Here is a 12489-nt window from a genome sequence, read left to right as displayed (position 1 = left end):
GCCACTGTGCCTGGCCCTTATGTTGATATTTCTAAGTACAGCATAACTCTCCAAAGTAATTGGGAGGACTACAAAAGCTCTAGATGAAATTTCAAATGCTCCCTCTTCCCCCAGAAAAATTTAAGAACTACCATCAGAAAAACTTTTCCTCAAATAACATTTTCTTTTCCTTTTTTTGACATTGAGAGTGATGCATTGATCATGTTTCTCTCCCACGTGTTTTTGACCCCTAGAAAACTCAAAGCCAAGTTTGTGGCCCATCCTTAATGTCTATGTGGAAAGCAGTAGCTGACAAATAACTTTCCACTAGCCTGGACTTTTTGTTCCATGTTATAATCTCCTTAGTCCTGGATTTTAAAAATATATGTTTCTGTTTTATTCAATGTGTTCTTATAAACTGCCTTGGAATCTTGTGGGTTAAGGTAGAGATTAAATAAATAACAAATATAAAGATGGTATCATAGTTTCGACATTATTTTCATGAAATTGTTTGAAATTTAGAAGGCACAAACTTTTGTGGTACAGAGACCTATACTGCCTGAGAGTCAATAAAGAGTATACTGTGCTGTACCATCCCACTGAGGAGGTCACCTCCAAGCAGAACAGGGCTAAAGAGAACAAATTACCTCCATATGTTGCCTATTAAAGCTCTTGGACAAATGATTGATAACACTTAGTGTATGCAAGTGGAAATAAGAGCAAGCTCCTGTCTTATTTTTTTGAGACCCTATCTTATTTTTGTTTCGATGGTTTCACTGTTGCCCAGGCTGGAGTGCAGCGTGCTGTCACAGTTCATTGCAGCCTCGACCTCCCAGGCTCAGGTGATCCTCCCACTTCAGCCTCCCAAGTAGCTGGGACTACAGATGTGTGCCACCACACCTGGCTAATTTTTTTTTTTGGTAGATATGGGGTCTCACTATGTTGCCCAGGCTGGTCTTGAACTCCTGGCCTCAAGCGATCCTCTTGCCTTGTCCTTCCAAAGTGCTGGGATTACCAAAGTGAGAGCCACTGTGCTCAGCCTAGATCTGTTTTCTTTTCTCTGGGTAATTCTTGTGACACACACTCTCCTTCCATTTCTATTTCTTTGTAATTTTTCCTAGCTACTCTTTTTTCCTTGTCTTGTCCTCTTCTTCCCTCCATCTTAAAACCTTTGATCACAAACTAGTTTCCTTTCCATGCCATCCTTCTCCCCTCTACTAAACACTACTTTCCCCGCCCCCTGCTTTCAGCTGTGCTTGCCTCTGAGACCCTCTTTCACCTCAGCCCAGGTGGGGTACATATACCAGCTTCCCTGTCAGGAGCTCTTGTGAGCAGCAACCACTGCTAACAAGCTTCCCAAAAACTAGGAAAAGAGATACACCATTAAATATCAAGCAGTAATTTGGAGACAAAAGAGAACATCACATTTGATTGGAATGCCTTATGTTGCGTCCAGATAGTTTGATAGGAAGGAGAAATAAAAATGTGGCAGATAGCTAGCATAATGCTAGATAGAAGTAGCAGTAGAATCTTAGTTCTTGTCTTTTTAAAATTAGTTCATTCATTCACTCATTCATTCATTCATTTATTCATTCACTCAGCAACCACTCATCTGTGTCTGTTATATTGCCAGTAGTATTTTTGTGGATCTGGGCTTTTTGATGATAGAGCTTTGTGAGACCTAGGACCTGGTCTGGGAATTTAGTACTTGCTTGATTTCTGGGCTGGAGAGACTGCCTCTAATTATACAGTTTCTCCTATGCATAGAAGTAATGTTTATAAATACAGTGTGCACTGAATATTTATTTTAAAAAGGGGTGTGTGTGTGTGTGTGTGTGTGTGTGTGTGTATGTTTGCTATGAACATACACAATATATTCTAAAGATTGTGGGTATATGCTTCCATTTTAGCAAGCTTGAAATACAGCAGTTTGAACATCTGATTAAGATTATTCAAATACTATTTTACTAGTAAAAGGAATAAAAACCTGAAGACTAGGCAAGGTGGAGCCTTAACCACCTGCTTCTGCTCTGGGGTTTTTGGGACCTTCTCCCAAATGCACTAATTTAAGCAAAACATAATTAATGTTTTTTTTTTTTTCCAATCTGTGTAGTAAAACTTTTACTAATTGGAACAAATGAGAAGGAAGACTTGCCTGAACATGTTGAAAGCTGCACAGCAGAATACATTAAAAAAATAAACTTTGAAATGGTAGCTCAGTAGAGAGTCTCATATCATGTTTAGATGAATAAGGATAGAGCCAAATAGATGCATTATTTTGAGAAGGTCACTGCCATGAGAGTAAAGACCAGAAAAACTAGCCTTATGTATAGCTTAATAGTGGTTTAGTGTTTAAGAATTTGATAAGAATTATTTGTGATTAGTGCATTAAAGTTTTAACCTGAGCAGTACTGACTTGAATTCTCTTTATAATACCAATACTACTTAGAGATAAATGGGTATTCCTAAAGTGTCTGAAACGTTCTGTTAAGGGGGTCAGTAGTCTTTGTCACTTTTTTTTCTTGACAAGTTTCATTTTTGGACAGATGGTACAATGCTATACACACTTTTGAGCATGTCTCAAGTTCCATGTTAGAAAAATATGATTTAGAAGAATTTAGGCTAGTGAGAATAACAGTAAGAGTCATAATTGTATTTCAATCAGCGAATACAATTTTGTTGTGAGCTGGGTCTACTTTGCTTTTTAGTAGTCCTTATTACTTGATAGTAAAGAGACCTGTGCATTTCAGTGGTATATATGTTTTATTAAACTTGCAGGTAACTGTTGTGTCCTTTCAGGGGCTCCACCTATAAAATTAGGGAGATCTGGCATGTCAGGGCTGAGGGTACACTCATAACACATCTTGTTTTTTTAAGTTCAGGGGTACATGTGCAGATTTGTTATATAGGTAAACTTGCGTCATGCATGTTTGTTGTACAAATTATTTCATTACCCAGGTATTTAGCCTAGCACCCATTAGTTATTTTTCTGGATTCTTTCCCTCCTTCCACCCTTTACCCTCCAATAGGCCCCAGTGTGTGGTGTTCCCTGCTGTGTATCCAGACACATCTTATTTGTATGCTTTTATTGAACCTGGGACTCAGAGAGGTAAAGGGATTTATTATGGCAGAGCCTGTAATGGGTCCAGCACTTTTTCTAAATTCTGCTCTGCTGTAGGTCTGAGAAAAGCCTGGAAGTTTATTGTGCTAGAACAGTGTTATTCTTTCTTTCAGAATCAAAACCTTTCATAACCCAGCCTTTTCATTTTCTAACAGCTGTTCCTCCTTTTGGGATGCCAGGAGGAATATCTAAGTATATTTAGATAGAATGTATGCATACATCTCCACATCTTAGAAACACCCCCACTCCCAACCTCATGTTCTGCTATTTTCATTTCAGAACTGGAATTAGGCTATGGAAGCATCTGAACTGTTACCCTCCCTGTCATCTTTACTCTTCTCTTTTTACAAAACAAAATTTTACCAAAACAAACCCAATTATAAAGGTGTTAGTGGAAAGTTTACTGTACTTTGGATCCATAAATATTCTCTTTTTTTTGTATGCATTTCCTCACTGTTTAGAGGAGAAGTCTGCTGGACAAGGAGTTTTGAGGGTATGTGTTTAGTGGGTAGATAGTGGTAAAAGGAAAAACAAAAGCAAGCACAGGCGTGAAAGGTAGTAGTATACCCCCTCCTTTTTCTCTTTAAAGCTTTAAGAGGTATTCTGTGAAATAGTAGAAATAGTACTTCTCTAGATTTCTGGAGATCTGGGTTCAAGACCTGGCTTTTGCCATTTACTTACTCTATGAGTCATGTCACCTCTCTGTGTCAATATTTATGTATTCATTCACCACTTACTGAGCTTTGTCTGTCATACACTGCAGACACACTGCAGAGAATAAAACTGACACAACCCTCCCTTCTTGGTGCTTAGCTTAAGACAATGATAGTGACTGAGAATAGGGTAGTAGCAGTGGAGGTGGCAAGAAATTGTGGGATATGGGACATATTTTGAAGCTAAAGCTGATAGAATTGGTGATGGTTTAGATGTGGGGTGTAAGAGAAAGACATGTCAAGACTGACTGGTGGGGGGTTTTTGCTCCTGCATCATGGTGACTACTGGCATTTACTGAGAGAGTGAATGCTGGGGAGGAGGGAGGAGGTGTGTGTTAATAGTGTGTCACCCAGGCTGGAGAGCAATGGCACAGTCTTGGCTCATTGCAACCCCTGCCTCCTGGATTAAAACAATTCTCCCGCCTCAGCCTCCCAAATAGCTGGGATTACAGGCATGCGCTACCACGCCTGGCTAATTTTGTATTTTTAGTAGAGACAGGGTTTCACCATGTTGGTCAGGCTGGTCTTGAACTCCTGACCTCAAGTGATCCACCTGCCTTGGCCTTTCAGGGTAGTTGGATATTTGAGATTGGAGTTCTGAGATAGAAATTTGGACATTGTTAGCATATATGTGTCATTTGAATCATGCAACAGGGTGAGATCACTTCAGGAGATAGAGAAAAAGTGAAGATTGAGGCCTGAGTCCTTGGGCCACTGACGTTTGGAGACTGAGAAGTTCCAGAGGTCACTCTGGCCTCTGAGAATGAGAAGGCTAGAACCTGATCTCTTTTCCTCCTTTAGGTTGTTGTAGGGATCATGTGAGACATATATACACACACACACACACACACACACACACACACACACACATGAAAGACTACTTAGTGCTTAATTGCATGAATAAATACAGGAGTAAGGGAGGTTACATGGAGAAATCACTTTTTCACTTGAATTTTCTTCTTAAAGTCTGTTTTATGGGATTGAGTGAGGTGTGTGCAAATTTGTTATATGGCAGACATTCCCAATGTGTAGATGTATAAATCTGGGATTCAAGGGAGTGAAGGCAGGGAGGGTATTTGGGAAATTTTTCAGGGGGCCTGCCATACGATATCTGCTTTCAATACAATTATTTCTGTCTTTATTAGTCCAAAAAGATATATAGCAGTGGGATCCATAAGCTATTACCTTTAACAGGATTCTCATACAAAAAAAATTTGATTAACACTGATACTTGACTTATGTAGAGATATGTACATTTGTAAAAAAAAAAATGTGTGTGTATACACATACACACACAAAATGTGAATTGAATACAGTTGATGTTGTCTGCTTTTGTGAACAGATGCCTGCTGGGGTTCCCATATTTTAGTAAGCTGTTTGAACTTGTCTCATCTCACTCTGCTCTGCCCCTTCTCTATCACCGTCCTCACACTGGGGATGAGGCAGGGTTTCCTGAACTGTGGGCCCTCTTCTGGGAAGACCCTGTGGCCAGCTACCAGAGAAGACTTGCAAAAAGATGTGGGATAAGAACAGGAAAGTCAAGTGGGTTGAAGGGGAAAAAAACAAGAAGGCCGAGACAAATAAAGGCAGAAGATCATTTGGGAGGCAGTTGGGGAAAGGAGCCTCCACTGTTTCCCGGGTGACCATTATTTTCTTTCCCTCTTTGGGTTATTGTCTTTGTGCCTGCCTGTTTTATCAGAATTGCAAGGATTTTCCCCAGGTCTTTGGGTTGTTGAGTAATAGGTAAATAAAACTTTTTCCAGGCATTACCTTCTAGAATACCTGCTTGAAGGTATGGCTCATTCTCTCCCACTTTTATGAACACTGTTTTAGTCTGATCTTATTATATTGAATCCTTAGATTTTATCCCATGCTTGTGTTTATCCAATTATAGGGTATGTGTGTGGGGGGGGAATATGAATATGTGTGAATGAGTGAATGGATGCCTTTTCTAGAGAATCTGGTATATTAAATCATCTACCCAGGAACAAAGGTCTTTTGGAATTGATGCTCTCAGATAAAGCTATGGAATTTGAGAAATGAAAGAGAGCATAGAGAACATCTGATCCAGAGTTTTCTAAATGTATATTCCATTTAAAAAGAAGTCCCTTGGTCCGATGATTTTTTGAGAGTTGGAGACTCACTACGCTTATTAACATATGAAAGGCTTAAGAGCGCTTGCTGTTAAGAATATTATTTAACTCTCTTTAACCAGTGTTTCTCCAGTTTTTTCGCTATGGACCCTCATTTTCCTTCTCTCGCTTTTTAGAAGGATATATGTGTAGAACAGTTATTATCATTGCACGAAAGTACAAGGTTCTAGAAAACATAATTTGGAAATACCAGTTTAATTCGTACCTTTAAATTGAGCTCGATAATTTACTTCTGTTGGTTTGTGTTCTCATATGTAATATGAGCAGATTGACTGAATTAATCAGTTACTAATGTCACACCTGACTGTGACATTTTCTGATTCTGATACATTAAATCAATATTTAAAAATATGTATTTCTTTCTATATTAAACAACCGTGTCTGTTTTGTTCCTTACTAGAACCATAGTGCCTAGTACAGTGCCTGACACACAGTAATGTCTCAGTAAATGTTACTGAATGAATACCTGTTAGGTTCAGAGCACTGAGCTAGCTATGTCTTGAGGCTGCAGAGAAGAATGATCTTGTTTTTGCTCTCAAGGAACTTGTAGTCAAGTCATTAAATTTCCCAAAAGCATGGAATGTACCATGGAGAGGTCCCAAATTAGAGCTTGATTGTGATAGTCTATAGGACGAAGATATATTGGACATGATTTCTGACCCTGCATCAGATGTGTGGATTACAACACAGCTGGGTTATGTTAACGTAACTTTCATGACAAGAGGTGTCTTTCAGTTATAGTCATTGCAGCAACCACATAGTCCCTTTATGCCTAGCAAAGATTTTATGATGCTATCAGCCCTAAGAGATAAGAGCTAGTATTATTCCCATTTTCATAGATAAAACAGCTAAGGCTCAGAGATTTAGGGACATGTCTACGTTGACATACCTCCTGAATGAAAAGCCAGAATTAGGACCCAGGTGTGTGACTATACCTTGTGCACTTATCCAGTAGGCTTCCTGTCCTCCCACCAATCCTAATATCTTTCATTATCTCATTTGTAGTAGAAGCTCACCTTGAACAGGCTCAGAGAATTGCACATTTCCAGACTTCACTGTGTCTCTGCTCTGCTCTCTCTCTCTTCTCATGCCACGAGGGCTGCTTTCTTTACAGTTGACGTGCTAGCTAGGGTGAGTTTTGGAACTGGTAATAAAAAGTTTACAGATTTTTTACCAAGTTGGATATATTCAAGTCCATCCTTACATTATTCTTTCTTACTATAATGGAAGAGTTATCTTTTAACCACCAGTCTGGGGACAAGTCCCTCTGTTTTTGTTAGGACTAGCTCTGCTGTATGTGCTTGAAAATCCACAGTGATAGTGACTTAAGAACAAAAGTTCTTGCTATTATATGAAAGTTAGAGGAATACCTATTAGGATGGCTGTTACTTAAAAAATAAAACAAACGACAAACCTGGAAAAGAAGTGATGAAGGTGTGGAGAAATTGGAATCATTATGCATTGCTGATGGGACTGTAAAATGGTGCAATTGCTGTGGAGAACAGTATGGCAATTGCCCCAAAATCAAACATAGAATTAGCATATGGTTCCCAATTATACTCATAGTTGTACACCCAAAAGACTGGAACACAGGAACTCAGCAGATACTTGTACATTACTAGTTCCTAACAGCAATAGCTAGTAGGAGCTATTGTTCCATTCACAATAGCCAAAAGGTGGAAACAATCTCAATGTGTACCAACCAATGAATAGATAAACAAAGTGTGATGTATATATACAATGGTGTCTATAAAAAGGAGTGAAGTTCTGACACATGCTGCAACACACATGAACCTTGAAGACACTATGCTAAGTGAAATAAGTTGGACACTAAAGGAAATATTGTATGATTTCACTTAGATGAGGTGTCTAGGGTAGTCAGATTCATAGAAACAGAAAGTACAATAGAGGTAACCGTGGACTGTAGGGGAGGAAGGAATGAAGAGTTATTGTTTAATGATACCGAGTTTCTGTTTGGGATGATGAAGTATTTCTAGACATAAATGAATAGTGGCAATAGTTGTACAACATTGTGAATGTACTTAATGCCACTGAATTGTACACTTAAACATGATTAAAATGGTAAATTTTATGTGATGTATATTTGGGCACATGCACAAAACATTGGAGGAATGTGGCCCACGCTGATGTGGTGATTGTTCAGAGTTCAGCTCTTTCAGCTCACATTATGCCATCTTTGGGTATGGTCTTTGTCCTCACCAACCATGTTGGCAGCATCCATATTCCAGGCTGCAGATAGGAGAAGGAATTAAGAAAATGGGGCAAAAGCCTTATAGTAGCTTCCAGGACAGGAGCTGCCACACAGTACTTTTGCTTATATCCTGTTGGCCAAAACTTACTCATGTGGCTGTATCTTGCTACAAAGAAGGCTGGCTATTATAGTCACTATTGTGAGCATTCTTGTGCACAGCTAAAAATTACTGTTGAAGGAGAGGAAGGACAATGGCATATTATCAGCTGTCTCTGCCACCCCTGCCTATTGGGGTCTGGTGCCCGTTCACTTCCCTCTTCTGACTTTTGGCTAGAGGCTTATCCTTTTCCCTGTCCTTATCTTCATCCTTTAATGCCCTTCTTCCCATTATCGTATAATGTTCTCAGGTCTTTTCCATCTTAACATGCCAACACACATACACACACACACACACACACACACACACACACGACAAAGAGTTCATACGTAAAGGCACCGTGTCCCTACTTGTGCAGGGCATAGTACATAGGAGTTTTTCAACAACTCTTTGAGAGAGCAACTGAATGAGGGAGGGGTTGAAACATTGCCCTCTATCTTTTATCCTTGGATTGACAGAGAGATGCTGCTGTCTGTCTTACATCTATGGCAAAAATGATAGGACTGAAGACTTTACTCCCTTTAGTGCTGAGGAGGCTGTTTGAGACCATGAAGTAGTTCTAGAAATCGATGGTGCCGAGATCACTAAAGGGCATAAAATACACGTCAGTTCTGGTTTTGTTGCTTATTAGCTACAATGACATTTGGCAAATTATGTAATCTCTGTGTACCTCAGTTTCCTCATTTGAGGAAGTGAAGACTCCACTGACCTCACAATGATTAAATGAGAAAACTATGGTAAAGAATAAACCCTGATACTATTATTTTGGCTTCCTATGATGATTTTTAAGATTAAGGAGTATCACCATCCCTATTTCATTTCTCCAAAATGATTTAAAAAATTAAAATGCACCATGCAGTAGAGTATTATTTGGTCACAAAAAGAGGTGAAGTGGTGGTACATGCTACAGCACGGATACCCTGAGGACATTCTGTAGGTGAAAGAAGCCAGACACACATATTATATGACTCAATTTCTGTGAAATGTCTAGACTAGGCAAATAGACCAGTGGTTGCTAGAGACTGCGGCAGGGGAGAATGGAGAGAGGCATGGGGTTTCTTTTTGGGGTGATGAAAATGTTCTGGAAGTAGATAGCGATGATGGTTGCACACTTTTATGATTACACTAAAAGCCACTGAATTGTGCATTTTAAAAAATAAGTTAAAAAATTTAAATGCCATTATGGGGCAATATAATTGTAAGTAAGAGAATACTTTTAAAACTGTCTCTGTTTTGGTTCACAATTTGTCAGTGATTCTTCTGTAACAGAAACCAACATCTGGTTGGTTTTTTGAGTTTTTCCCCCTGCTGGCTGACATGACTTGACACACTGTGTTAGATTTTCTTTATCATTCCAGGCTTACATAACTCTCTGCACACTGGGAAATCTCAAGCCATGGTGTTCCATTAGAAAGAAGAGTAAGCATGTGGGCTCCTTTGTGGGTACCATGATGGGAGAGAATACAAAACAAGAAGTTAAATAGTTCATAATTCAGTTAGGTGTATAAACTACACATTTAATATTATAAAACAGTTTTATAAATGCACCTCATCTCTGGTGTCTGCAAGGATTAGGTGAGTACTTCTGGAAGGAGGTGAGGATAGTCAGAGAAGTCATGCTTAAGCATTTGCTCCTTACACAGGCATTTATTGAAGATCTGTCATGCCTGAGGCATTGTTATTTGGCGCTATATGTACCCAAATAACAGCTGCAGTCCTTGCCCTCAGGGAGCTCAAAGACAATGAAGACACGATTCTACAGACAGTTAGGGAGCAGGATGGTAAGTGCTACTCCAAAGGTAAGCACAGGACTCTCTGGATGCCTCCACTTGGGAAATGGGAGAAGTCAGGGAAACTTTGATGGAGGAGACAATTCCTGAGCTGGAAACTGAAGGATGAGTGTGGACAGCAAAGGCTTGGAGGACAAAGTCGTGCTGGATTACAACAGGAACTGCAGGTAACTCAGTACATTTGGAGTCCAGGGCATAAGTGGGGATGAGCCATGAGAGGTTGATTACAAGTAGCCTTGTAAACCATGTTACCTCAGAGAGTAAGAAATAATAGAGTTTTAGAGCATGAGATTTCCACACTTGTAATGTAGAAATAGGACTGACCACATTGTAGAGACTTGGAATAGAAGCAGATTGAGAATCAAGGCAGAAACTTTCAGGAGATTATTGCTGTAATTTAGGAGATAAGCGGATAGAGACAACAGAGTTAGAACAATTAGGGCTTGCTCCCCAGGTGGTTATGGTAGCAGTCCATAGGACTCCAAGATCTCTGTCCACTTCACTGTCTCACCTCATCTCAGTCTGATCACATCCTGCCTTCTAAGTCTTGTCTTCTACTTCTCTTCATGAAATGCCTAAGTCTTGTGCTTACTGTCCCCAGAACTGGCTTGGTGATTTAATGTGTTGCCTTTAATTACACCTTTATTTTCACTTAGAATGGAGCTCATCTGTTCTGTTTATCTTCTTAGATCTCTGACTTATGAATCCTTTGGAATCATTCCATTCTAGAATGATCTCTTTGACCTCTGAGGTCATAGCACTTAATATCTCTATCAGTCACTGACAAATAATTACATTTTGCCTGTCACATCTCTTAATTGCTTTGGATTGCTAGTCAATCTTGAGCCATTGCAGCAGGTAGAGCAGTGAATTGGCTCTCCTGATTTCCTACTCCCAGTCCTAATTTCCTATATGACCTGGGGGAATGACTTTTCTCCCCTCATTAGCATAGTAACACATGTTCGTTGCAGAACACTTAGAAAGTCTTTAAAAGTGTGCAAAAATGAAGTAACCACTAATATCACAAGCACCTTGCAATACGCAAATGGAATTATTCTTGTAATCTCCTCCTCATCCATTTTGTCACTGTTTCTTTAGGATTGCATGTGTGTGCCTATGCATCATAGCTAGGATCATCCTATAGGTGCTGTTTTTCAATTTAATTTTTTCATTACTATATTTTAATGTTCTTGTGTCAAAACATAGGAGAATCTTCAAGTCCAAATTGAACGTGGAACCAAATTGTCCTCAGGGAAAGTTGTACAGATGAGTATACCTTAACTGACATGCTTGAGACCAGACATTTTTCAGATTTCAGATTTTTGGGGCGTTTTATAATGTTAGCATTATGCTTACCCGTTGAGCATCCCAAATCTGAAAATTCAAAATCCTCCAATCAGCATTTCCTTCAAGAAATGTTGGTAGTCAGAAAGTCATATTTTAGAGCATTTCAGACTTCAGATTTTTTGATATGGGTTGCTCAGTCTTACCAAAAACTGAATAGTAACTATCTCTGGGAGGAGGGAGGGGAACTTTGGCTTTTCAGTGATATCTTTCTATGATGTTCAATGTACACATTTATGATGAGCCTAAATAATTTTTATAGTTGTCATCTATAGCTTATAGGTGACAGTAATTTATGCTTCTGCCCATCCAGGTTTATATTTACATTTAAAAAGAAGTATAACACCAACTTTACTGGCTAGATAAACAGTTTTAATTTACTGAAATTTCACCTTTCATCGTGATTATAGGTGCTTTTTTCTTTAGTTGTTTCCATTTCCTTTGCCATCTGATGACTTTGGAATTGAGTCCTAGGTAATAAAATACACGTGATCTTTCACAAGTCACTTAATGTTTCTAAGCTTTAGTTTGTTTATGAGTAAAATAAGAGGAATGACACTTTAAATTATTGTGAAGACTGAGATCAAAGCACTTTCAGTACTTTGTAAATTGTAAAAAGTATATAATTATGTTTTTTGATTTTTATATTAGTCGATGGTCATGAGCAGTAAAGCCAACTTTGCTTTTTTTAAAAATTCTTTTGGAGAAAGACTAAAAAGGCAGAGGTGCCTTCATCAATATTTATTTTGGTGCAGTGTGGGAGCCATGAGATTTGGGTTTGTGCCACATTTCTGCTGCTAATTATTAGCTGTATATACAGCTGAAATGCCCTGAACAAGCACAGTTTTGGCCAGGCCCAGAAACATATAGGGAACCCCTGTCTGGACCTACTATCAGAGAGCTTGGTGAGCCGATAAAGCATTCATGCAAGCTCCTGAAGACTGTTTTACTGGATGGTAGTAGAAGGGAACTTCTTTATGCAAATTTTGCTAACCAGAGTTCTCCCACCCCCTTGATTCT

This window comes from Aotus nancymaae, unplaced genomic scaffold, assembly GCF_030222135.1.
Source record: "Aotus nancymaae isolate 86718 unplaced genomic scaffold, 86718_ANA_hifiasm-v0.15.2.pri h1tg000007l, whole genome shotgun sequence".
Classification (NCBI taxonomy): domain Eukaryota; kingdom Metazoa; phylum Chordata; class Mammalia; order Primates; family Aotidae; genus Aotus; species Aotus nancymaae.
Note: the sequence above shows the minus strand (reverse complement) of the source record.